Below are 24,489 nucleotides of genomic sequence, written 5' to 3'. Positions count from 1 at the left end.
TTTAATTCCACAGTAAAAAATTATTTATTTATACAGTATGTCATGGGTTTTAATTTTCTCAGCATGTTATAAACCATTGCTATCAATATTTATTTTGATGCCCAATATGTCCCAGATTTGTCCAGTGGAAGCCCTTTCAGACTGTCTCCCGAGTCCTTTTGAAATGTCTCTATCGTTCCTTGAGCAATTTTTTACTTTCTGCTATAATTAGATGTTCTAGACTTATCTAGTACTTTCGTGCCCCTGCCCTGGAATCAGTCACTTCTCTTAAGAGCCCTGGTTCTTTTTGATGGAGAGTGGTATTTTTAGAAATCAAGGTTCTGGGTGGTAGATGTGCTTATTGCTACTGAGGTATCGTAGCTTCTAGGCCCTCTCAGTAGGAAGAACTGGGAAATATATAGGTATGTACACACATACTATATACACACAAACATCTATATGTCTTTCTATATCTATCTAACTATAGATATTAAAAAGCTTGAGTTCGTACCAATACCTCTAATTCCCAGTTTAACACCACAAGGCTTATCCTAGTTGTATTCCTTTCCACATTTGTATCTCCTTCTGCAACAGTGAGAACCCTGCTCCTGTTATTCTTGTTTACTTATTTCCTCAATTTCCTGGCCACATGGGCTATCTCCTGAGTCCAGCCTCTTCAACCTAACAGTCATCTGGGACAAGCCCCTATCCCTGCTCTGCCCATTATGGGTCTGCTGCACATGCTGACGTACCAGCCAAGGCCTCTCCCTTCCCTTAGCTCAGCTACGTTATTTGTGAGTTTTAAAAAAATATTAGTGTTTTTCATTGAAAGATGCTTAGAATAGTGATTGCCATAACTACGGTCAAATTTGTAACTGGTATTTTTTCATCTTTCTCCCTGTTCACTATGGGTATGAGAGAAGTGACTGATTTCTAAATATTTGAATGATATTTTGAGGGTTTGTGGTTTGATCACATTTATTAAAGCATGGGTTCAGTGGGTTAACAGTGCTTCTCAACAAGTTTTGTATCTTGAGGCACGTAGAAAATGGTGATATTTGTTCAGCACACGGAGTTAAATGGATAAGATTTGTAGAGGATGCAGTCAACAGGCCTGGGGGCTGTGGGTATTCAGGTTCCCTTATCTTGTTATACCTGTCACCCAGTAAGGACATACTACATTTTAGAAGCTCTGGTTTAGACCTTGGTACTCCTCAGCTGCTCAGATAGTTCAAGGACCTAATTCTAGTGTCTGTAGCCTGTGTGCCTGATGTTGGTCAGTTCTCTGTCAGATTTGTGCCAGTGGTCACAAGGGGACTATGTAAGAGGGCATGGATATACAGTGACAGCCCCCTGGCATGTTAGGTGCAAAAGCTCAAAGCACTTGTTATATTAATGGATGGACTCACTAATCACCTCCATTAGTGGAGGATTGCTGTAAAGCAAAACATAGAAGATAAAATTAAAATTTTTTAAATGTCTATTCCAAATTCATTGATTTATTACTTTAGTAATTACTTATTGAGCTCTACTTATGTGCCAGGCACTGCTTGAGTTAATAAGGATACAATACTGACCAATTTTGGCTCTCATAGGCCTTATATTTTAGAGGAAGAAACAGATAATAAAGAAACAATTAATAAGGATTATTTCAGATATCTATGAGTGCCATGAAAAAAATAAACCCAGGGGAGTGTTTTAAGGTGATGATGGGGCATGGGCTGATTTGGTACATTGTGATTTGTATTTTTAAAAGATCAGTTTGACTGATATGTAGGGAATAAATTTTAGGGAGCAAAGAGTGAGTGTGGGAGACTAGGAGAAAGATGATGATGATTTACACTTGGCTGTCCAGTATGGTAGCCACTAGCCATATGTGGCAGTTTAAATTTAATTCAAAATTAATTAACGTATCTGACACATGCTACAATATGGATGAGCCTGGAGGACATTATGCTAACTGAAACATGCCAGTCACAAAAAGATAAATACTGTATGATTCCATTTACATGAGGTACGTAGAGTAGTCAAATTCATAGAGACAGAAAGTAGAATTGTGGTTGCCAGGGGCTGGGAGAGGGGAGTAGTAGTTTAATGGGTGTAGTTTCAGTTTTGCAAGATGAAGATTTCTGGAGGATGGTTGCACAACAATGTGAATGTACTTACCTCTTCTGAACTGTACACTTAAAATGATTAAAATGGTAGATTTTATGTATATATTTTACTACAATTTTTTAAAAAACAGTTAAAAGAACTAGCTAAAATTTTCTGCATGAGAACACCAGAGATAAGCAGAAGTTTGCGGAGTAAGAGAAGGATGAGAGGAGAAAGAGGGAAGAAAAGAGTAGCAAGATGGCATGAGGCTAGGGTCAAGAGAGGGGGAGAGAGCCAGTCTAACATATCTCAAGAAATAGAGCATGGAAAGACAATTAAAAACATTAATGTATCCCCTCCGCCACCCAAAATTTATTAACCTAAAGTCATTTTTTTCCAGTTACACTAGCCACATTTCAAGTGCTCAATAGAAACATGTGGCTGGTGTCTGCCATATTGGACAGTACACATATAGAACATCTCCATCACTGCAGAAAGTTCTATCATACAGCTCTGGTTTAGACCATGGTGGTTGTAATGGAGGTGGGGAGAAAGAAGTAGATGGATTGGGGATGGATTTGGGAAATATCATCAACAGGACTGGCTGATTGATAGGATATTGTAGTAAAAGGGAAGCAACAAATAAGGGATGATGTGTGGCTTTTCTGCTTGAGCAACTGGGGTAGATTGATAAGACTGAGTAGGAACGGGGTCGAGCGTACAAATCAAGAGAGTTCTGCTTTAGGCACATTATGCCATCTCTTCTAGAGCAGAATCTAAATACTCTTAATGGAAGTAGAGGGAGAAGGAAAAGTCCATTTTGATGAGTTTTTCAATCTCATAACAGATGCTAAATAAGTCCCATATGTTTGTAAGTCCTCATCTTGCTTTAATTTTAGAGAGGCCATTATTGTCTGTTGGTTGTTTTATTAAAATACTATTTCATGCTGCTGCAAAACTTAATTCCACAGAAATCCTTTTGTTTATTTTAATTTTGTTTGAATTGTGATTTGGGATGCCAACTGAAAGTGACCAGAAAATGGGGGGTTTGCTCTTGATTCTTTGCTGAAGAGTTACTTATAAAGAGACCACAGATGGAGGACCCTGACTCAGGCTATGACAGGTAAATTAAATTATACTAGCTTTACCTTTTTGGAGCTTAACACTTTAAAATATATAAGCAAGGCATGTCTTCTAAAGAAGGAACTGTACGGGATGAGGATACTGCAAGTGGCCTGCCTTAGAACCAAATGACATTTCTTGGTCTCTTTAGAGAAGGGTGCTACTTTCAGACACAAGGACAGTCCATGCTGAGCACTGTTATGTGGGTGCATACCCTTGAAGATTTTCCCTCTTAGAAATTTCTGCCAATGTTGCCCCCTTTTTGGAAGGAGTCACTTGCCTGTCCATGTTTAGGGTAAGAGGCCCTATATTGACAGTTGTCATGGGGGAGAAGGCTAAATAATTTTTTTTAATGCCACAATGCTTTTATGGCTAATGGCTTACAAACAGGTATCAGGTCTGAGCCAAGTGAATGAGTCACATCTATGCTCTGTGTGTTTCCCTGCACAATTTTTCTGAAGCATGAAAGTTCTCTTTGGCTTCTTGGGTTGACCACTTTTGTGCTCACGAACCAGTCACTCTGGTGCCCTACTTCCCATTTCCAGACCCTCTTTATTGTTCCGTGGGAGTGGTAGAGATCACCTGACAAAAGCAAACTGGGGGACACTTGGGAAACATCACCCTCTCCTTTGTTTGCTTTAGTAGCACATTTTCCAGCGCCTCGGCTCCTGGCAGCAGCAGTCCCCTTAGTGTGGCTCTGTTCCCCTTTGAATGTTCGTTGTTTAATGTACTGAGGTCTCCATTCTCTTATGCTGTTGTGCGGATCAGATCGATTCCAATTTGCCATTCAAGAGAGGAGGAGTTTGATTTTTAATACAATGCATCTGACATTCTTTGTCTGCTTCATCTCTTCTTGTTGTGACAACCACCTCCCCCACATCCTGCTCATCAGATAGAAAATGGATATTTACAGATCCATAGCTTTAGTAAGAATAAACTTAGCAGGAACATGTAAAGAGTTTTGAAACCTAAGTCCTCGACCACATTGGACTGAGGGTATACTAGAAATCATAGAAATACTGAGATAGGACTAAAAACAAAGAACAACCAGGTATGCATCACAGTGAACTTGTATGTGACAGCTGAACTTGGCTCTCTCTAGCCTTCCTTCAGAACCCTGGTGGGGCTCTCTAAGTCCAATGTGTTTGCCAATTTAACCCACATTTTCTCCTTGCATGGAATTAATTTAGAACTAGGGAAGAAAAACTGCCCTGGCATCTGTCTATTTAAATAGAAGGAAAAGTCAAAAGTTTTTTTTAAAAAACAATCTTCTCTGAGCATATGTAATGAATTTATGTGGACATGATTTTCTCAAACATTAGGAAGGCTGCAGTGGGACCATCACACCAAACAACATGGAGTCCAGCATCAAAATAAGAATTATATTTGAATTTAGAATTGCATTAGAACCGTATTTTTGATTTTTTAATTCTCCTGTGTCTATCCCTATATTGCAGAACAGTTTTAAGAAAAGGATTTTGAAAACAACTAAGTTCATCTTTCTTTTAAAGGCAGGCAGATACCAACTAAGTATTGTCGTACTATTGAAGAAAACAAACATTGAGAGCTGGAACATGACTTTGTAGTAACACAGTGTCATGAGGAAACTTTGAAGTAGTAACACAGACCTGTTTTCAGAGTCTAGAGCTTTCAGTAGGTATTGGAAATGGATGCTGATGACGGGAACATTCAGTGCATCAAAACTGAATCATAGAAAGATGATTCCATGGTATACACCCAGGCAATGGCATTATAGTGAAGCTTCAGGGTTTTTGATGCTTGGAAGATGAAAGTAGAGCATTGGAAAATCCAGGAATCTTTTCTTAGTAGAGTGGTAATAAGACCAAACATACTTTTTCTTTTCTTTTTTTAATTAATTTTTTAAATTAATTAATTAATTAATTTTGTCTGCGTTGGGTCTTCATTGTTGCGCACAGGCTTTCTCTAGTTGCGGTGCACAGGCTTTCTCTAGCTGCAAGCGGGGGCTGCTCTTCATTGCAGTGCGCGGGCTTCTCATTGCAGTGGCTTCTCTTGTTGCGGAGCATGGGCTCTAAGTGCGCGGGCTTCAGTAGTTGTGGCTCGTGGGTTCTAGAGGGCAGGCTCAGTAGTTGTGGCACATGGGCTTAGTTGCTCAGCAGCATGTGGGATCTTCCTGGACCAGGGATCGAACCCGTGTCCCCTGCATTGGCAGGCAGATTCCTAACCACTGTGCCACCAGAGAAGTTCAAACATACTTTTTCTTCATCATAAATGGTAAGTGATTTGTCAACCTCCACAAAAGCGTGCCATCATAATTAACAAAAGAAGTGAACTCCCTTCCCACCTGAAAGTGAGTGTATATATAATATACGGCACATATTTATTTATATGTGCACACACACACATGCATGTCTTTCCTGTCCCTTCACTGGCAAACATATGACCAGTGACTGTGCATGCAGAAGTTTAGCTCAGTTCTAATTGGAGAATTTCAGAGGTGTGGTGGGAGGGTTTGCACATAGATTTATTTGCTTGCATATTAATCCTCTCTTCTAACAAGGAGGCTGGAGGTCATTTCAGTGAAGTTTTGCCTCTATCTGCATGAGGCCAAGTTTTTAATCTATCTTCTCTGTGTTTGAATATTGGCTTACCTGTGTACCAGTCAACTAGTGCTATGAGAGCAAGAATCATCATTTTTTTCTAATGACCATTTATACAGGGCTTTTAAAACTACAGAGTGCTGTCCTGCCCTGTTTCACCTAGTTCTCACAACCAGGAGAGGTGGGCAAATATTTTTAAATTCCAGATGATCCTGTTGGGGAATCTCCTCTTGGGTAAGTGATTAGCATAAGTTACATGCTGTTGACCAGCCTTACAATTTTTTTCCCAGCATACGAAATGAACTTTATATTCTGACATGTTTCCCAGCTACATGATTTGTAATCCCAATGGTGTTAGATGCTGCAGTAGCTAAGGGAAATTTCCTTTTATGCAAGATGCTGAATTATGAAATAATCTTGGTTTTAGGAAAGGATACAGCATTCTTGGAGATTTTATGACCAAGGATAAAGAACATTCAGAAGCTAAATGAAAACCAAAAGAAAGAAAATGGTGTAACATGCTCTGCTCAAGTTGTCTTTTTTTTTTTTTTTTAATGTGTGGTTTCTCTTTTTCTTCCTGGTGTGGGAGCTCTTGGAGCGCAGGCACTAGTAGGTTCCTGTCCCTCACACTTAGGGAGATGCTCAGTAAATGTGGAGTAAATTAAATTACAAAACAGAAGATACATGCTGCAGGTGGAGATTTTGATTGTCTGCTGGTTCTGACACATGTTGTGACACTGGGTAATTCAGATGTTTCCCCCAGAGTTTGCAGAAATTCTCTGCCTGCTGGGGCTAACCATTTGACACATTAATAGCTCTGAAACAGAATATGGGTCAATTTTGCCACTGCCTTCTTTCCACAAAAATGCATACTTGAAAGCTTTTATGACAAGATGATCAGAGAGCAGAATTTATTTCTGAGCAATTATCTTACTTTCTGTTAAAGTTTGTTCCATTAACTTTCATCATGAGTTTTGTTTGATATGTGCTAGAATGCTGGGGCAACAGAGGCTCTGGCAAATACTATTAGTGAGATAAAGTATCATTAAAACCAGCACATACTCTCTCCATTACTCTCTATCCCTTTACTTTGCTTTATTTTTTTTTTCGTAACACCTCTCTCCGAAATTGTTTATTTTTGTTTTGCTTAATGTTTATTTTCTGTCTTCCCTTTAAAGTGTAAGCGCCACAAAAGCAGGGTATTTGATCTGTAACCCTGGTATCTAGAACAGTACTGGGAACTTTCTAGGTGCTTGATAAGTGTTTGTTGAATGAATGAATGCATATAATTATGGCAGTCTGAGCCTGTCTGTATTACTTATTTATTATATAAGTATTTGTATATTTATCAAGTTCCTATTATGTACCCCATGCTTTTATATATGCCAGAGTTTCAGCAGTGAAAAGATACAGTGCCTGTGTTTACAGACTATAATGTGTCGTGCTGTGCTTTCCAATATGATGGCCACATGTGGCTATGTAAATCTAAATGTAAATTAATAAAATTAAATAAAATTAAACGTTCTGTTCCTTAGTCACTCTAGCTTACATGTAGCTGATGGCTACTGTAAGTGCTTACATGTAGCTGATGGCTACCATATTGGATAGCACAGATATAAAATATTGCCATTATCATAGAAAGTTCTATTGGATAACACACATTTAGCGATAAAACAGATCACTGTTTGGGCATTTGCATTGCAGAGGGATATAATACATGCTGTGTAGAGAATAAGCACATGTTTCAAAGGGAGTGTATAGGAGAGGCTTCTAGCCTAGAATGTGGCTGTCAGGGGTTGTCAGAGATGGCTTTCTGGAGGAATGGCTTCTAAACTGAGAAATCAAGAATGCATAGGGGTTAGGCAGGCTGTGGGGAGTGTCTGAATCAAAGGAAACAGCTGGAGGAGAAGGGGCTAAAATAAGTGCCTTAATATGGTTAGCTGCAGGAGGACCTTGTACTTTATTCTGAAGCCTACCCGTGAATGGACAGATCGCATGTCCATTCATAAGCCACCTCCCATGCAGGCAGATATTTTTGTCATGGCAGCTGCTGTCTCTTCTCAGGCCCAGCCCAGCATCAATCTATAGCAGCCTCCTAAAGGAACTTCCTGCTTCTAGTTTTGACTCCTCAACATTTTATCTCCAGCGAACTCCAAATTTTGTCATGTTATTCACTTGCTGAAAACATTTTATTGCCTCCCCATACCACTTAGGACAAAGCTCAAACTCCTTAATGTACCTGTGAAGATCTTTATGATCTGACCCCTGTTTACTTTCCCCAAATTCATTTTCCTACTCTTCACTTCTCACACTATGACTGAATAGCATCACTTCTCCAAATGTTCCATTTCTTTGGCCTCTAGGCCTTTGCACCTACTGTTCCCTCTGTATGGAAAACTATTCCTCTTCCCTGGCTCATCTTTGTTTCCATACTTGCTTTTCAGACCTCACTTGAGAATTTCTTCAGGATCCCCTGATATCGAAATCAAGGTGAGGTGCCCCACCGTATGCCCTGTCACACCTGTGTGTTCCCCTATTGTAGAATATATCACACTGTCTTATTTTGCCCGCTTTTGTGTCTGTAACTCTCAGCCCTGGGACTGCAAGGGATCACATCTGCCTTGTTCCCTTTTTTGCCCCAAGTACCCAGCATAGTGCCTCAGTAAATATTTGCTTATGGAAGGAATGAATAGATTTGATGATCCATCCTCCTTTCCAAGGTGTGATCAATAACAAGTATGGTTCTGAAATGAAGGGGCCCATTAGAAGAAGCTCCTAAAATTCAACCACTGGGGGAGAAAAGAGATGGAAGTCTGTTTGTGAAGAAAGCAGATCAGTGACCCTTATTATTTGTTTTTATGCTTAATTTTTTTATTGAGGTCTGTTTTCTTTTTCAACTCAACACCATGCACAGAAGCATGCAATCCAATGACTTAAGGTAAATTTGTAGAATTGTGCAACTATGACCATAATCCAGCTTTAGAACATGTCCGTCACCCCAATAAAATTGCTCCTGTATGTTTACAGTTAATCTTTGTTCCTACTCCCAGTCTCAGGCAACCATTAATCTATTCTTTTTCTCTGTGGATTTGTCTCTTCTGGGCATTTCATGCAAATGGAATCATAGAATATGTGGTCTTTTGTGTCTGATTTCTTTCTCTTAGTAAAATGTTTTTAATATTCATCCTGTTGGAGCGAGTATCAGTATTTAATTCTTTCTATATTCAATAATATTCCATTGTATGGATATACCACATTTTATTTATCCATTTATCAATTGGTGGATATTTGGGTTGTTTTCAGTTTTTGGCTGTTATGAATAGCGTTGCTATGGACATTCACATATGGATCTTTCTGTGGATGTATGCTTTCATTTCTCCTGGGTAGATATCTAGGAGTGGGATTCCTGGGTAAATTTATGTTTAAGTGTAAAAATTTTTCTTAAAATTTTAATTATGGTAAAATGCACAGAACACAAAATTTACCATAATAACCATTAAGTGTACAGTTCAGTACTGTTAAATACATCCACATTGTTGTGCAACCAATACCCAGAACTCTTTTCTTCTTGCAAAACTAAAACTCTATACTCATTGAGTAACAATTCCCCATTCTCCCTCCCCCTCAGCCCCCAACAACCACCATTCTACTTTCTGTCTCTACGAATTTGACTACTCTAGGTATCCATGTAAGTGAAAATATAACAGTATTTGTCTTTTTGTGACTGACTTACTACACTTAGCATAATGTCCTCAAGGTTCACCCATGTTGTACTATGTGTCAGAATTTCCTTTCTTTTTAAGGTTGAATAGTATTCCGTTGTATGTATATGACTCATTTTGTTTATCCATTCATCCGTGGATGCTTAGGTTGCTTCCAGCTTTTGACTGTTGTGGATAATGCTGCTATGAACATGGGTGTACAGATGTCTCTTTGAGACCCTGCCTTCAATTGTTTGTGTAAATACCCAGAAATGGTTTTGCTGGATCATATGGTATTTCTATGTTTAATTTTTTGAGGAACCTCCATACTATTTTCCATAGTGCTGCACCAAGGTTTTAATTTCTCCACATCCTCCCCAAAGGTTGTTATTTTCTGTTAAAAAAAATCTTTTTTTTTTTTTATTAGAACCATCCTAATGGGTGTGATGTTTAACTTTTTAATAAATTGCCAAATTGTTTTCCAAAGTTACTACACCATTTTACATTCCTACCATCAGTGTGTCTGGTGTGACCTTTGTTCTTAAGGGCTAACTTTAACCAAGGCAGCATACCCTTTTATCCCACCACCTGGTGTTGTGAGCTGACAGTTAAGTGACACAATGTCTCTTTCCTTGCAAAATAAGGGATTGGCAGGATTGTGGCAAAGCTTGGTAGGTCTCTTTCTGCACCGAGTGTGAATGAAACCTCCTCAGGGAAACTCTGTCTTAGGAGTCTGCTGGAAAGCTCACTGCCCAAAGCCATCCCAATGAGAATTCATTTTGTGGGTTTTGTTAGAGTTGGGCCCAGTGGACCTTGAATTTACATAATTACATGGAATCCAGAAGAAATGTACATAAAGAATAGGGCACAGATTCATACATTTAGCACAATCTGGAATAGCTCTGTAAACAAGTTTTTATTGAGCAGTCACCATGTGGCCAGGATTGAGCCAGATGCTGGTGGGATGTGGGTTTCGTAGATGCCCAGGGAATTTAGTCTCGTTGGGGAGACCAATTTAATCCAAAGGAAGCCACAGCTGAACCCTCTAAGATAGCATTTACTTAAGTGGGGAAATGTGTGGTACAGATTATAAGTATGGTAGCAACTCCAAGTAGAGGACTGTCTGTGAGAGCTGGCAGTGTTGGAGTTGGCTTCCTGGATGAGGGAAGGTAAGGGTATATGGAGTTTACCTTGAGAGAGGGAAATGGGGAACATTCCAGGTGGGGACCAACATGAGAAAAGGCCCATAACTGAGATGACTCATGGCTTATTGGTGAGACCATGAGGAGACTGCTTGACCAGAGCAGTGGAAAATAGGACTGGGCAATGAAGCTTCATCAAGACCTGGAGCCTGGTGTGGGCCTGTAGGAGCCCCTTGCTCCCCGGACTAGCAGGATAAGTGTTGTATTTCTTTCTGTATTTTGAGGTTTCCATTTTCTAGGGGGCCTTGCTTATTTTTAAACTGAAGACTGAGGTTTTCTAGATTGTAGAATCCCAAGATAAGAAAAAAAAATTCCCCAGGGCAGCTTACTAAAGTTTGCTCTTAAAAAAAATATTCCTGCCTAGCAGTCATAAATAGCTTGCTAGATATGAATTTAAGTAGGCCAACTTTGAAAGTCTATTCTAATTCAAAGCATGTTGCAAAGCCCTGTTTTCAGATTGGCAATTCAAATGCTTTCCCAGATAGTACAGAGGGATGTTAAGATAAACTTAAGGCTACCACAACATAGGAAAGGCAATTGGATGCCAAACTTCACTGATAACAACTGGCATGATAATCTGATGGTTACTTTCTGGTTGAGTTGCTCAAAGATGGAATGATTAACCACACCACAGATCTTTTATATATTACAAAACTATCGTAATAGGTGCTTTCTGATGTTTTCTCAAGAAGGTCTTTGGGACTTCTGTTACTGGAATTAGGCTCATTTATTAAGGCTTGAGTTAACTAAGGTACGTATTGTTCTGAAGAAGGCTTCTTTCATTCAGTAAATACTTACGGTGCGCCTGCTACGTGCCAGGCATTGTCCTAGCACTGGAGATACCAAGCTGAACAAAACATCGTCCTTACATTCTGTGAACGGTGTACCCTAACTTCACACCAAGCCATAGACTGATATCGACAGAAAAAATTAAGGATGAGGTGATGGGATGTCTCATCTCCTTATGCCTGTGTAGATTTCTTATTTGCAGTTTTGGTCTAGAGCAGTGGTTCTCAACTGTGGGTGGTTTTGGCAATGCCTGCAGATATTTTGGTTGTCATACTGGAGAGATGTTACTGGATTCTGGTGGATAGGGGTCAGGGATGCTGCTAAACATCTGAAATGCACAGGAGAACTCCCCACACAAAGAATTATCCAGCCCCAAATGTCAGTAGTACCAAGGTTAAGGAACCCTTGCAGAGAGACTTCCCTGGTGGCGCAGTGGTTGAGAGTCTGCCTGCCAATGCAGGGGACACGGGTTCAAGCCCTGGTCCGGGAGGATCCCACATGCCGCGGAGCAACTAAGCCCATGCGCCACAACTACTGAGCCTGTGCTCTAGAGCCCGCGAGCCACAACTGTTGAGCCCGTGTGCCACAACTACTGAAGCCCGCATGCCTAGAGCCCGTGCTCCGCAGCACGAGAAGCCACTGCAATGAGAAGCCCACTCACCGCAACTAGAGAAAGCCCTCACACAGCAATGAAGACCCAACGCAGCCAAAAATAAATAAATAAATTAAAAACAAAAACAAAAACAAAAAAACCCTAGCAGAGAGGTAGGAATTCTACAAAGCCTCTAGCCATGAGTCTTTCTGACGACTGTTATGATGAAGGTTGTAGAGAAAAGTGAAATGGAATGAATGTGACTTATAAGAATCCAAGAGCTGGTGCATTGAGAATAACAGAGACTCGTCACTGATGACGTTTCTATTGGGAAAGGGAAGCCCATCTTGTGAGGGTTGCTCCCAACAAGGGCCCTATTGCCATTTGGACTAGGGGATTCTTTGTGTGGAGGACTGTTCTCTGGATTGTAGGTGTTTAGCATTCCTGACCCACACTCATGTGTGCCAATGCCACACCCAGGCATTATGACAAACCCAGAGACCTTATGTTCTTCCAAATGTACCTTCCTGAGGTGAGGTAGCACAGACCGATGTTGAGAACCTTCAAGGAGTACTGATCTAGGGTCAAGATGTGTGGGTTCTAGGTGAACTTGGTGACTCCCAGTAGAAGTAATTTTACCTCTTTGAGCTGAGTGTCTTCATCTATAAAATGAGAGGATTGGGTTAGATCAGGGGACTCCAAAGTGGAGGATGGATATCCATTTTAGTGCAGGAAGAAAACCTATAATTTTGTCTATTTTTCTTGTGTTCTTTTAAAATGGCTCTTTTATGTATGTTTTATAATGCACCTGGCATGGACAGTACCATGAGTACATAAGTTATATAAAATGACTGTGCATTCATGATGGGCATGCTCAGTAGTGTTCTACTGAAGGGGTGCGCCAGCAGAGAAGTTGGGCACCGTATTCCTCTTCCGACAGCCTAAGTTGGGGGAAGGAATGTCACAGGAGCTGGAGACTTTCTAGCCATGGATTCATCTCTGCTGAAGGGCATAAAAGGTGATGGATATCAGTTTTACCAAGAAGCAACCACCCACAGAGCTTCATCTCCTGGCATGTGGAGGTTGGCATAGGACTTTAGGCAAAAAAAACTGCATGTTCCCTCGTCATATAGAGCCATAAGCTGTAAAAACTGGCAAGCCACTGGGGTTTTTTAAATTATTCTCTACACGGGTGTGGAAAATACTATTCCCTGACAGAAAATTTGATTCACACTTTACAAAGAGTATGGGGACACGGTTAAATTGCGTAATCGCTACTCACAGAAGGGCCCTGAGTAGAACAGCCTCTTCCAACCCTGCCCACTTCAGCTGGAGCAGAATAGCACACTTGTTTTCAAACACTTATGCTACACCATGTTGAGCAACTTAGTAGACTTTATATTCTTAAGACCACTCCTTTGGAAGCTGCTCAGAGGCACAGTTCTCACTCAGTCCCCTTTCCATTGACGTCAGGCTGAGCTGCAAGGAGATCAGAAGTTGTCCACAGCCATTGTAGTCTCAAGATCTAAAATAGAAATCTTTTCCATCCCCCATTCCCGAGCATGTTAATTATCACTTCTCCTTTTGTCATTTATCTTGGGAGAATGTGTACTTGGTAGTCATATAAAGAAGCCATATTTTAGAAATCAGCTAGTTTCTTAGATTACTTATGTGTGGCAGGAATCTGCTTTGACAAATAAAAGTTTCTCCCCAGGGAGTGAACTAAAATGAAAACTGCAGGCCTGCTTAGGCCTGCACTTGGCAGGAAAGGAGGTTAATGTGACATTAGTAGAATAGAAGTAACTTTGCTGTTGGTGAACAGAATGGTTATTGAGTCACACACACTGACCGTGCTGTTTTAAGCACTCTGTCATTGCCCCCAGCTTTGCTCAAGGGACGTATAGTATTTCTGTGGCTGTTAAGGTGGAAGTACTTTACTTTAGCCAGGTAAAGCAAAGTTAGAATTGTAGAATCACTGACCTAAAAGTGATCTTAACAAATCATTCCATTTGCTTCCCTGTCTCCTACCCTGCTCAGAGGCAGTGTAGTACAATGGTTAAGGGCACGGACCCTGGGCCAGGCTGCCGGCTCTGAATGCCCCCTCTTCCACTCATGAGCTGTATGGCCTTAGGCAACCTATTTATGCCCACTGTGCTGCTGCTTCCTCATCTGCAATGCAGGCACAATGAGAAAAATGATGCTTATGTCATAGCATTGCTGTGAAGATGAAATAATATCCATAAAGATCTTACTATGTGTAAAGCACATAGTAGTATGTTAGCTATTATTATTAGCTATTCTTAACTTTAAAGAGGAATAATCATTAATCCCAGATTTGTAACCCATCTTTAAATTACTCAGTAAGCATCATTTTGACGTAAAGGCATAATGGGAAAAATGCACATTTTAATTCTGCAAATGTTTCTTTTTCATTCTGAGTTTAGGTAAGGCTGGCAGAGAGGCAACTTCCCCTCCCTATAGTGGAGGAACTTGGGGGGCAGCTACGGTAGGGGGCTGCTTTGTGTGAGGAGAGGACTTGGGGTTAGATCATAAAGTTGAACTGGGTTACAGAAAGAGGTTTTTGATTATTCTTCACAAATCATTAGGAACTGGGAAGAGTGACCTGAAGGTAGGGAATGAATGTGATGACTTTCTAGGTGCCCTCTGGTCTAAGATTCTGTAATTTTCAAAGGGCAAGTTGTCTTCATCGGCTTCTAGCCCCTCTGGCTCCACACAAAAAATGTATTTGGTTTCTGTGGACATGAGTGTCCAAATAAGAATGTTAAAGTTGTTGTTTGTCGGTATCAAGGATTTAGTCCCTCCCTGCTTCCTCCCAGTGCAATATGCCAAGTATCTACTTTAAAATGTGAAAGCTATGTTAATCTCTCAATTGTACCCAGATTTGACAGGTCAAATTTCAATAGACTATTAAAACAGTTCAGCTTTGGCGTAAATTGACCCAATTTACGTTCATATCTATCAAAGATGTTCATTCAGGCAGTTGCCACAATTCTGCATTTTTCACAGATATATCATTTCATTTATGGATGGTTCAGACTCCTCATTAGACCTGAGAATTTGAGGTGTGAGACCCATGGTTCTTCCAGCCCAGCAACATGCTATGGGAGAGATTATAAAGTATTTTGTTATTTCAGTGAGCTCAAAGGTTAGGGAATATGGAGGTTTCTTTAAATGTCTAAAGTGTATATACTATTTGAGGTTTTCCTAAGCAGTTCATAAAGCTATGCCTGCATTTTCGACTGGTAGGCATTCTGAGTTTTACATTATCATAGCTTTCCGTTGGAAATAGTAATTTTCATATGTAGAAAATAAACTTCTTTTAAGGTTAGGGGATACCAGCTAGTCTTTGTGTACTGAAATTTAGTGAGTGACGTCTTTTTTTAATTTGTTTTTTTTGTTTGTTTGTTTGGTTAGTTAATAACGCTTTATTTGAAAGTATCCAAAAATGCAAATGTACTCCTCTAGGTGGACATCTTATTTCCACTTTCATATGCATAATTTTTTCTCTTTAAATATCCTGCTTAAAAACACCAACTGGTGAATGAGACCTTAAGTCAGTCTTTTTGTAAATTTTTGGAAGACTCTCATTATGGCCTCCCGAAACTTTCTTCTTTCCAGAATAAAAAACTTTGATTTTTTTTTAATGCCTTTGGTGAAAGTATAGGAAATAAAACTAATTTTCAAATCCCCTTGAACACTTTTAAGATCTTCTTTCCAGACAGTTCTGTTATAGATTTCCTTAGGTTTAGTGACAAGAGAGCAGATAGACTTTCCCTTCATAATTTTAGAGTGGAAGCATCTTGTACTAGTTATTCACTTTCTCTTCTAGACCTTCAACTCTCCTTTGTTCTAAATCCTAACTATCAGTTTTCAAGTTAGATTCAGGTGTCTTGCATATTGCAACAAACAAGCAAGCAAGCACACAAAAAATGAGCATTAAAACAAAGCAAAACAAAACAAAACCAACCAAACAAAAAACTAAAAAATCCTCTTTTGACCACAGCTGATCCTTCTTTGGGTGCTGCCTAAATTTTTTCCCTTTCATTCAAATTTCTTTAAGGAGAAATCAACCGCATTTAATGTATCTACCAATCGATTGAAACTGCTTTGCTTCAGGTCACTGGTGACCCCTTGTATCAGCTGGGATTCTTTGTCTTGCTTTGTTGAACCAACTCTAACTGGCTTAAACATAATGGAGAATTCTTGGCTCATGTAAATTAAAATCCTGAAGTGAGTGGTGGCCTTAGGTGAGGCTTAATCCGGTGCCTGAAATGATTCACCAAGGACCTGGGTCCTCTCAATGTCTTTGCTTTGCCTTCCATGTAAAGTCTTCATTCTTTGGCTCTTCAGTGTCACTTACTTATCTTTCCACATCCCAGCTCTAGCCTTTCCCCTCTTATAGCGACATAAGTTGCAAGCAATTCCAGATATCATATCCTCACATTAAAAACCTTACAGGAAAAAGACATAGGAAATGTCTTTTTTTTCTCAGAATCCCCAGCAAATAATCTCCTTGCATCCCATTATCTCTGCTTGGATTCCTGCCCATCCCTGAACCAATCAGTCACTCTGGCCAGGGGTTTTGAAATGGGGATTGACCGAAGCCAGTCATGGCTCATCTTTGGAGCTAAGCATGGCATCAGTAAATCCAGATCACATGACTAAAAGTGGGGAAAGAGTCATTCCCAAGGCAAAATTGGGGTGCTTTTAACAAAATGAGAGAAGAGGGTTTTGGGCAGTGACAACAGTGGGTGCTATCTCTGAAATGTCATAACCTTCCTTCTTGAAACTCGACTCCCTTGGTATCAATTCTCTTCTATCATGATCTCTCTACTTTCTTGGTTCTCTTCACATTTCTTAGGCTTTCTTACTTAAGTTCTCTTTGATGGCTCCTCTTACTCTGCTCATCAGTAAACACTGGTTTCTTCAGGATTCAACCCTTTCTTCTTGCTCCTTTTGCTTTCATATTCTGTATCTTCTCAGCTTCTGCTCCCAGATTAATGAAAGGAGTCTCCTACTCTCAGATATAATGAGTTCCTGAAAATGTGTCAGATGGTTACACGTACAAAACTCAAATATATTCTAGAAGACATTGGAATGTGTGCTGAAAAAATGGTAATAAAACACCTAATTATACTTCTCCTTTTAAACAGTATCATCAACCAGAAGATATTTCCAAAAATGTGTACCTATATTCTTTAATTTAGTGCTTTTCCGTCATAATGGATCATGCTTTCATCAACTTAGATCCAATGACTATCTGTACACAGTAATTTCTGACTTTTATATCAGTAGTGTCAGACTTCAATTTTCTTTTTCTTTTTACCTCTTTTTTTTGGATTAATAAAACAGTAAGCCCAAAATGTAATAAACCCTAGTAGCCAAAAAATTACACAAACATTGTTGAGTGAAAACATTGTTGCTACTACCAGAACTGAACATCTGGCTGATAAGTATTGTCACCACGTGATTGCTCAAAATATTTATTCTTCAGCTGAGGAAACAAAATCCATATTTGGCATATGAAAAGTGATTTATGGATTTTAGAGTACAATGTACAGAGGTGAAATGGATGAGAGTTCATTGCAGCTTACATTTCTAGCTCATGTGTATCCAATTGCCTCCAAGACAACTCCACAGAAATGTTTTCAAGGGCACCTCATCCTTCCAGCATCCCTCCTGCATTCTCTAGCTCAGGTGGAGACACCACCACCCTCCCTAGTTGTTCAAAACAGAAACCTGAGACTATCCCTGACGTGACCTTTCGTTGTTAGTGTATAGGAATGCAAGAGATTTCTATGTGTTAATTTTGTATCCTGCTACTTTATCAAGTTCGTTGATTAGCTCTAGTAGTTTTCTGGTAGCATCTTTAGGATTCTCTATGTATAGTATCATGTCATCTGCAAACAGTGACAGTTTTACTTCTTCTTTTCCAATTTGGATTCCTTTTATTTCTTTTTCTTCTCTGACTGCTGTGGCTAAAACTTCCAAAACTATGTTGAATAATAGTGGTGAGAGTGGGCAACCTTGTCTTGTTCCTGATCTTAGTGGAAATGGTTTCAGTTTTTCACCATTGAGGACAATGTTGGCTGTGGGCTTGTCATATATGGCCTTTATTATGTTGAGATAAATTCCCTCTATGCCTACTTTCTGGATAGTTTTTATCATAAATGGGTGTTGAATTTTGTGAAAAGCTTTTTCTGCATCTATTGAGATTATCATATCGTTTTTATCCTTCAATTTGTTAATATGGTGTATCACATTGATTTGTGTATATTGAAGAATCCGTGCATTCCTGGGATAAACCCCACTTGATCATGGTGTATGATCCTTTTAATGTGCTGTTGGATTGTATTTGTTAGTATTTTGTTGAGGATTTTTGCATCTATGTTCATAAGTGATACCTGACATGACCTTTGATTTCATTCACACACTTTGCTGATTTGATACTATATGTCGTGAAATTGCCCTACCCTCTTTATCCCTATTACCGCTTACCCTAATTCAACCCCATGTCATTTTTCAACTGGTCTTCCTTCTTTTACCCACGTTCTATACCAGGGGTCAGCAAACTTCTCTGTAAAGGGCCAGATAGTAAATATTATAGGCTTTTCAGGCCGTATGGTCTCTTCCAACTACTTAACTCATCTTTGCAATAACAGTCATTGATACTACGTAAATGGATGATTGTGGCTGTGTTCCAATAAAACTTTATTTATAGACAGGGAAATTTGAATTTCATATAATTTTCATGTGTTACAAGATATTTTTCTTGTTTTGACTTTTTAAAAACCTTAAAAATGTAAAAGCTCTTCTTAGCACACAGATCATACAAAAGTCTTGCAGGCTGCAGTTTGCTGACCCAAGTTTTACAGGGTTACCAGAATGAGATAACCAAAATATAAATCTGAACATTTCATTTGCACCCTTAAGTCCATCATCAAAGTTCTGCCACCATGAGATAACAGAATAAGGTCTATCTTCCTTGAAATGGTCTGTTAATTCCTTCATGATCAGAGCTCCAGCCTTATATCTTGCCAGTTCTAGTCGTGGACTGCACAATTCAGAATGCTGACTTCCTTGCAGTTCCCTGCCCACACTGAACTTTTTTTTTTTCTTAGGCCTTGACTGCTGTTCTTGGAAGTCTTCCCTTCTTCCTTTCTCCCTTCCTTCCTTCCTTCTTTTCTTCCTTCCTTCTTTTCTTTTTTCTTCACAATGTATTCGAATTGTTGCATTGTTTGCTCCACTAACAGGTTTCCTGCTGGCAGGACCATTTATTACTCTACTTTGTGTCCCCATTATCTCACTTCTAGCCCAGTGCCCTGCTAAAGTAGGTACTCAGTAAATATTTGCTGAATGCATGCATGCATGAATGAATGGACAAATGAATAAGTGGAATGGAATAGTTAAATGAGGCAAATTTTCTATTTTGCTAACAACCCTGACCAAAGTGTTGGTGAGTTCATAGGCTGAGACCAGTACAGGCAGTTCTTAACATAGGAATGGGTTGGGTTCCAAAAGTTTGTTTGTAAGTTGGTTGTTCAGAACTTGGAATGCATTTTCCCATATAAATGATGTTGTAAATTATGCCTAACTGTTAGCCCTACTCCACAGAGGATTATATGATGCATCATGTCACTGAACTGTGGAGCTGAAATTTTAAAAACTTAGAAAATAATAACTGAGATGCCATGGTTTAAATTCTATTAAAATATTATAAGCCCACATTTCATCTCAAGAATGTTAAAAGGTGGCATTTTGTAATACTATAAATAAAACAAAACTGAATGCTGGTAAAGGCTTAGTGTAGAAAAGATGGTAGAAAAATTCTACCTCCTACCTTTTTCCCATAGAAAAATTCTACGGGAAACAATGTTTTCAAGAACATCAATTTTTTTACTCTTCTCATTATCACTTCAAAACTTACAGTTTTCTTTGCTATGATAAATGTTAATCATTAGAACTTCTTTTGGGCTCATCAGAAAAGATTATGTTCAATTTTTGACTCGAATGTAAATGATACATAGACACATTTTAGAGGCCAAAAAAAAAAAAAGTCTTCTTAACCATTTACTTCTAACCTCGTTCAGCAAAATTTCATGTTATCTTATCCTTGCTTTTTTTCTTGCTTTAGAATTATTTTCTCTTTTGTTCTCTTTTTCTTCTTGTTTTTCTCTCCGGCTTATCAGTATTTTACTTGTGGTGTTTGATCTCCTTGTATCTTGGCTAAGAGGTCAGGTAGGCACTTGTGGGATCAGTGATAAGATCATTAGCTTCAAGTCACTTTCATTTATTAATTGAGTTGTTTACTAAATCTTTCCTCTATTTGATATGTATTTATCAAAATGCTTTCTAAATCTAAGGCAGAAGGCCAGCTCTGCATCATTTAGGGAAAAGGGTTTGGAAGGACAAAGTGGAGTTAGTAGGAATGAAAGGAAGTTTGAAGAGCAAGAGCAAGGCTTGGTATTCAGAAACCATGATGATCTAAGTCTTGGTAATAGAATACACTCATTGTAAAAAATCCTGACATTATAGAAATTCTTAATTTAGACAAGTAAATTTACTCTTAAACTCCCCCATTGCAGATGAGGTATATACATCCAGATAGTTCATGTGTATATGAACATATTATTAATAATGATTTTTACAAAATTGGGATCATATCTTATTTCATAAAATCTAAAATTCTCAATTAAAGATGTACCATTACTTTGTGTATCACTAAAAAAGGAAAACTTTGCCAATTTAAACAGTGCCAGATATATATATGTTGATTGCTCTTCCATATCCATTCTCCACCCTTCTCCACACTGTTCTCTGTTCTGGAAGACTGACTGATCTGTATGGACCATGTCAATGGCCTCCCTTGCCCTCTGGCTTCCAGTTGGGTCTGGCCAATTGGGAACCTCTGCAGGAGACGAGAGGGAAGGAGAAGAGTGAGGAAGGAGGATTTATTCCTAAAACTGTTCCAGGGGACCTTGTGCCGAGTGTGCTCCTTGATAGAAGGACACTTTCTTCTGAAGGCGGCACTTTCTTCTCTTATCTACTCCCCTGCCTCAGCCCTACCTTTACCTTTATATTTAATCCGTTTCATATACCTTCCTCAAATTATCCTAATTTGAGCATGCCATCTGTTTCCTCTTGAGACTTTGACTGATATATAAATGATTGATCCTAATTATTGATATGATAAAACATGAAGCTCTTGGAAGTGATGCTATTCTACATCTCCCCCACTGCCCCCCACATAAAAGTCTATGTTGTTGTGTCAACGCACAGATTTGCATGTTAACATTCATAGAAACATTATTCATAATAGCTGAAAAGTAGAAGCAACCCAGATGTCTATCAACTGGAGACTGGATAAGCAATATGTGGTGTATCCATAGAATGGAATATTATTGAGCAATAAAAATGAGTGAATTCTGAAATGTGCTATGATATAGATAAACCTCAAAGACATTATTCTAAGTGTAAGAAGTCAGGCACAAATGACCACACATTGTGATTCCAGTTGAATTAAATGCTCAAAGAGTCAAGTCAGTAGAGACAGAAAGTTGATTAGTGGTTGGCTAGGGTTGGGGGTGGGAACAGGGATTAACTGTATACAGGCACCATGAATATTACTGGGATGATGGCAATGTTCTAATTCTAGATTATGATGATCATTACACAACTTGGTAAATTTACTAAAATTCATTGAGTTGTACACTTAAAATGAGTACATTTTTTGGTATGTAAATAATAAAGTTGTTTTGGAAAAAGTACACCTTGGATATCTTTTTATGTCAGTAGTTGTGGCTATAACTGTAACCCATATGTTTAATGCTTTTGTATAGAATTCTATTTTTCTGATATGCAATATTGATGTACAACTTCAGTCCCTCCCACATTCCATGCCACACCCCCAAATAATCCATTTTCTTAAAAGCAGTGAAAGTGCTATAGTCCCTATCAGAGATTCTACGGGGAGTTAGTACCCACAACAGAGAGCTCTGCTGTCTCTCCAGGCTTCTCCTCCAACCAGGGGCTTGCCCGTCCCTGGAAATTTTCCCCTGCATTCAATGCCAACCTGGGTTGTTCTTCTCCCCTCTTCTTCCCACCCCTTCCCTTCCCCTTCTCCCCTCTCCTCCTTTGTCCCCCCGTCTTCTCTCTAGCAAATAAATTATTGATCATACTTAGTGGAGAATTGTTCTATCTGTGTCTCTCAGTCCTAGATTCTAGTGGCCCCTCAGTTTCAGATACCCACCAAGGAGGCTTATCCACCCAACAAAAAAGCAAGTCTCTGTCTTTGGGGTGGGGGTATTCTAATACAGCTGCTAAGAAAAATAAGTTTATCTTTATATTATTATATCTGTTATTCTATTCGACTGCTGTGTAGTATTTCATTTTATGAATGAAATAAACTTTTTATCAAGTTTTCTCCTGAACAACATGCTTGTGCTATCGCATATCTTCAGACAAGAATATAAGGACTCCCTATTGTTGAATTTAGATTAGATTTAGATTAGACAGTGTTTATCCACAAATTTGCTTTTAATCCATGCCCTCCCACATTGCCAAAGATAATCAAGCGTTGGCTGTAATCACTCATACTTTGGTTTGGAATACGTGATTAATTATATGTAAATATTATATCCTGTTAATTGGTGTTTTCAATATAAATGGCCTGAGTTAAATTTTTTTCCAGGGCTTTTTTTTTTTTTTTTTAATAACCAGAAAGTCAATCTTTTTGTGTTCCCCATTGATTTCCTGTGGCAATAAAAATAAAAGGTATTGAATTTTTTAATATGAATTTAAATTGGAATTTCACTGATTTAACTATGTAGTTTAATTAAACTGCCTACTATGCTAGGCAGGAGCAGTATGTTAGAAGAATTATCTGCAGTTCTCTGCCCTCAAGGACCTGAAGGGCTAAAACAACTAACCTATAAAAGATCCAAAATAATTGTCAGGATCCTGACAAGGCAGGAAGAAATAGAAGGAATTCCTTAATCAGTTGGCATGTAAAGCTAGTCGAATTGAAAGTGATTTAGGAAGTGTTATTATTTAAAACATTTTTTTAAAAGATAACACAATAAGAAAGAGTTGGATCTGAAAGATCCAACTTAGAAATAAATCTAATTAGTGCTCTTATTGTACAAACGAAGAAAGTGCCGTCTAACCTGGTAGAGGGGCTTTATAAAGTCACACAGCTTGGAGTAAAGGAGTCAGGAAGATGAAGATTCATAGACTTTTCTCCAGTACAGTGTGCTAGACCATGTAATGAAGCTAGATTAAGTTAATGAAAATGAGGCTAATTAAGTTAATAAAAAAGACATAGAATCTTTGCTTAGGAAATCTATCAAATCAACAGTGAGTGGCATGGTAACCTCTGGATGTAGAAATGTGGGCTCCTTGCAGAACTTCTGAGCTATATATGGTTGGTGTTGCTTTCACAGAACCCTGGACTCTCCTGGTTGAAGTGACCCCCAACACTCATTGAATTTTTCCTTAAAGTTCTATGTTGAATTTAAATTTTTGTGCCTAAGACATCTACCACCTGGTTTCAGCTTTGTATCTCAGAAGTAACATGGAAGTCATGTACTAGTCTTTCACTTGGCAGTGCCTTAACAACCAAAAGATACTCAGCTGTCTCTCCAAGCCTCTCCAGGCCAAATAGCACCATGGGAAATGCCTTCCAGACAGCACACTGGCCTGACCACTATCTGTGCCAGCCACACATAACTGTCCCTCACTGGGATTGAGAAAGGGCATTAGAATGAGAGAGACTGAGTGCCGTTTACTAGCTCTTGTGTGGCGCTTGGTGAATTACATTAATCTCTGCTGCTCATTTCCCTTATTTGTAAACTAGGAATTGTTGGGAGAGTCAGATGAGATGACAGTTATAAAACATTTAGAATGATGCTTTTATATATAGTATGTGTTCAAAAAATGGTGGCAATTTATTGAACACCCTTGAGTGATCCTATTCATCATTACTATTGCTTTTTCAAGACACTAGTGGTGACCAGTCTGTGAGATAGCATCCAGTGATCCACTTTCCTGCTGGTTATACCCTGTATAGTCCCCTCCCATATTGAATCAGGGCTGGCCTATGTGACGAATAAAATATTGCAGAAGGTATGTGACTTTTGAAGCGAGGTCATAAAAAAAGACCAAGAACCTTCTGTCTTGGTCTTTTGAATCCCTCGCTCTGAGGGAAGCCATCATGTTGTAAGGACACTGAAGCAGCGCTGTGGAGAAGCTCATGTGGAGAACTGTGACCTCGAGACTTCCCTGGTGGTGCAGTGGTTAAGAATCCGCCTGCCAATGCAGGGGACACGGGTTCAAGCCCTGGTCCAGGAAGATCCCACATGCCATGGAGCAATTAAGCCCATGCACCACAACTACTGAGCCTGCGCCTAGAG

General features: G+C 39.1%; 1 protein-coding gene across 5 annotated transcripts in view; it reads left to right on the top strand.

Annotated features, from left to right (window-relative positions):
• GLIS3 (GLIS family zinc finger 3) overlaps positions 1 to 24,489 on the top strand; it is a 506,081-nt gene that overhangs the window by 88,716 nt on the left and 392,876 nt on the right. The window contains exon 1 of one of the 5 annotated variants that reach the window (XM_061200388.1): positions 8,242 to 8,264. The exons of the other annotated variants lie outside the window; for them this stretch is intronic. The gene's annotated coding sequence lies outside the window, so the exon portion shown is untranslated. Of the gene's footprint in view, positions 1 to 8,241; positions 8,265 to 24,489 lie in introns of those variants that run through there. 5 annotated transcript variants of the gene reach the window in all.

Source organism: Eubalaena glacialis, chromosome 9, assembly GCF_028564815.1.
Source record: "Eubalaena glacialis isolate mEubGla1 chromosome 9, mEubGla1.1.hap2.+ XY, whole genome shotgun sequence".
NCBI classification, from domain to species: Eukaryota; Metazoa; Chordata; class Mammalia; order Artiodactyla; family Balaenidae; genus Eubalaena; species Eubalaena glacialis.
The sequence above is the reverse complement of the archived record's forward strand: the minus strand, read 5'-3'. Positions and strand labels throughout refer to the sequence as shown.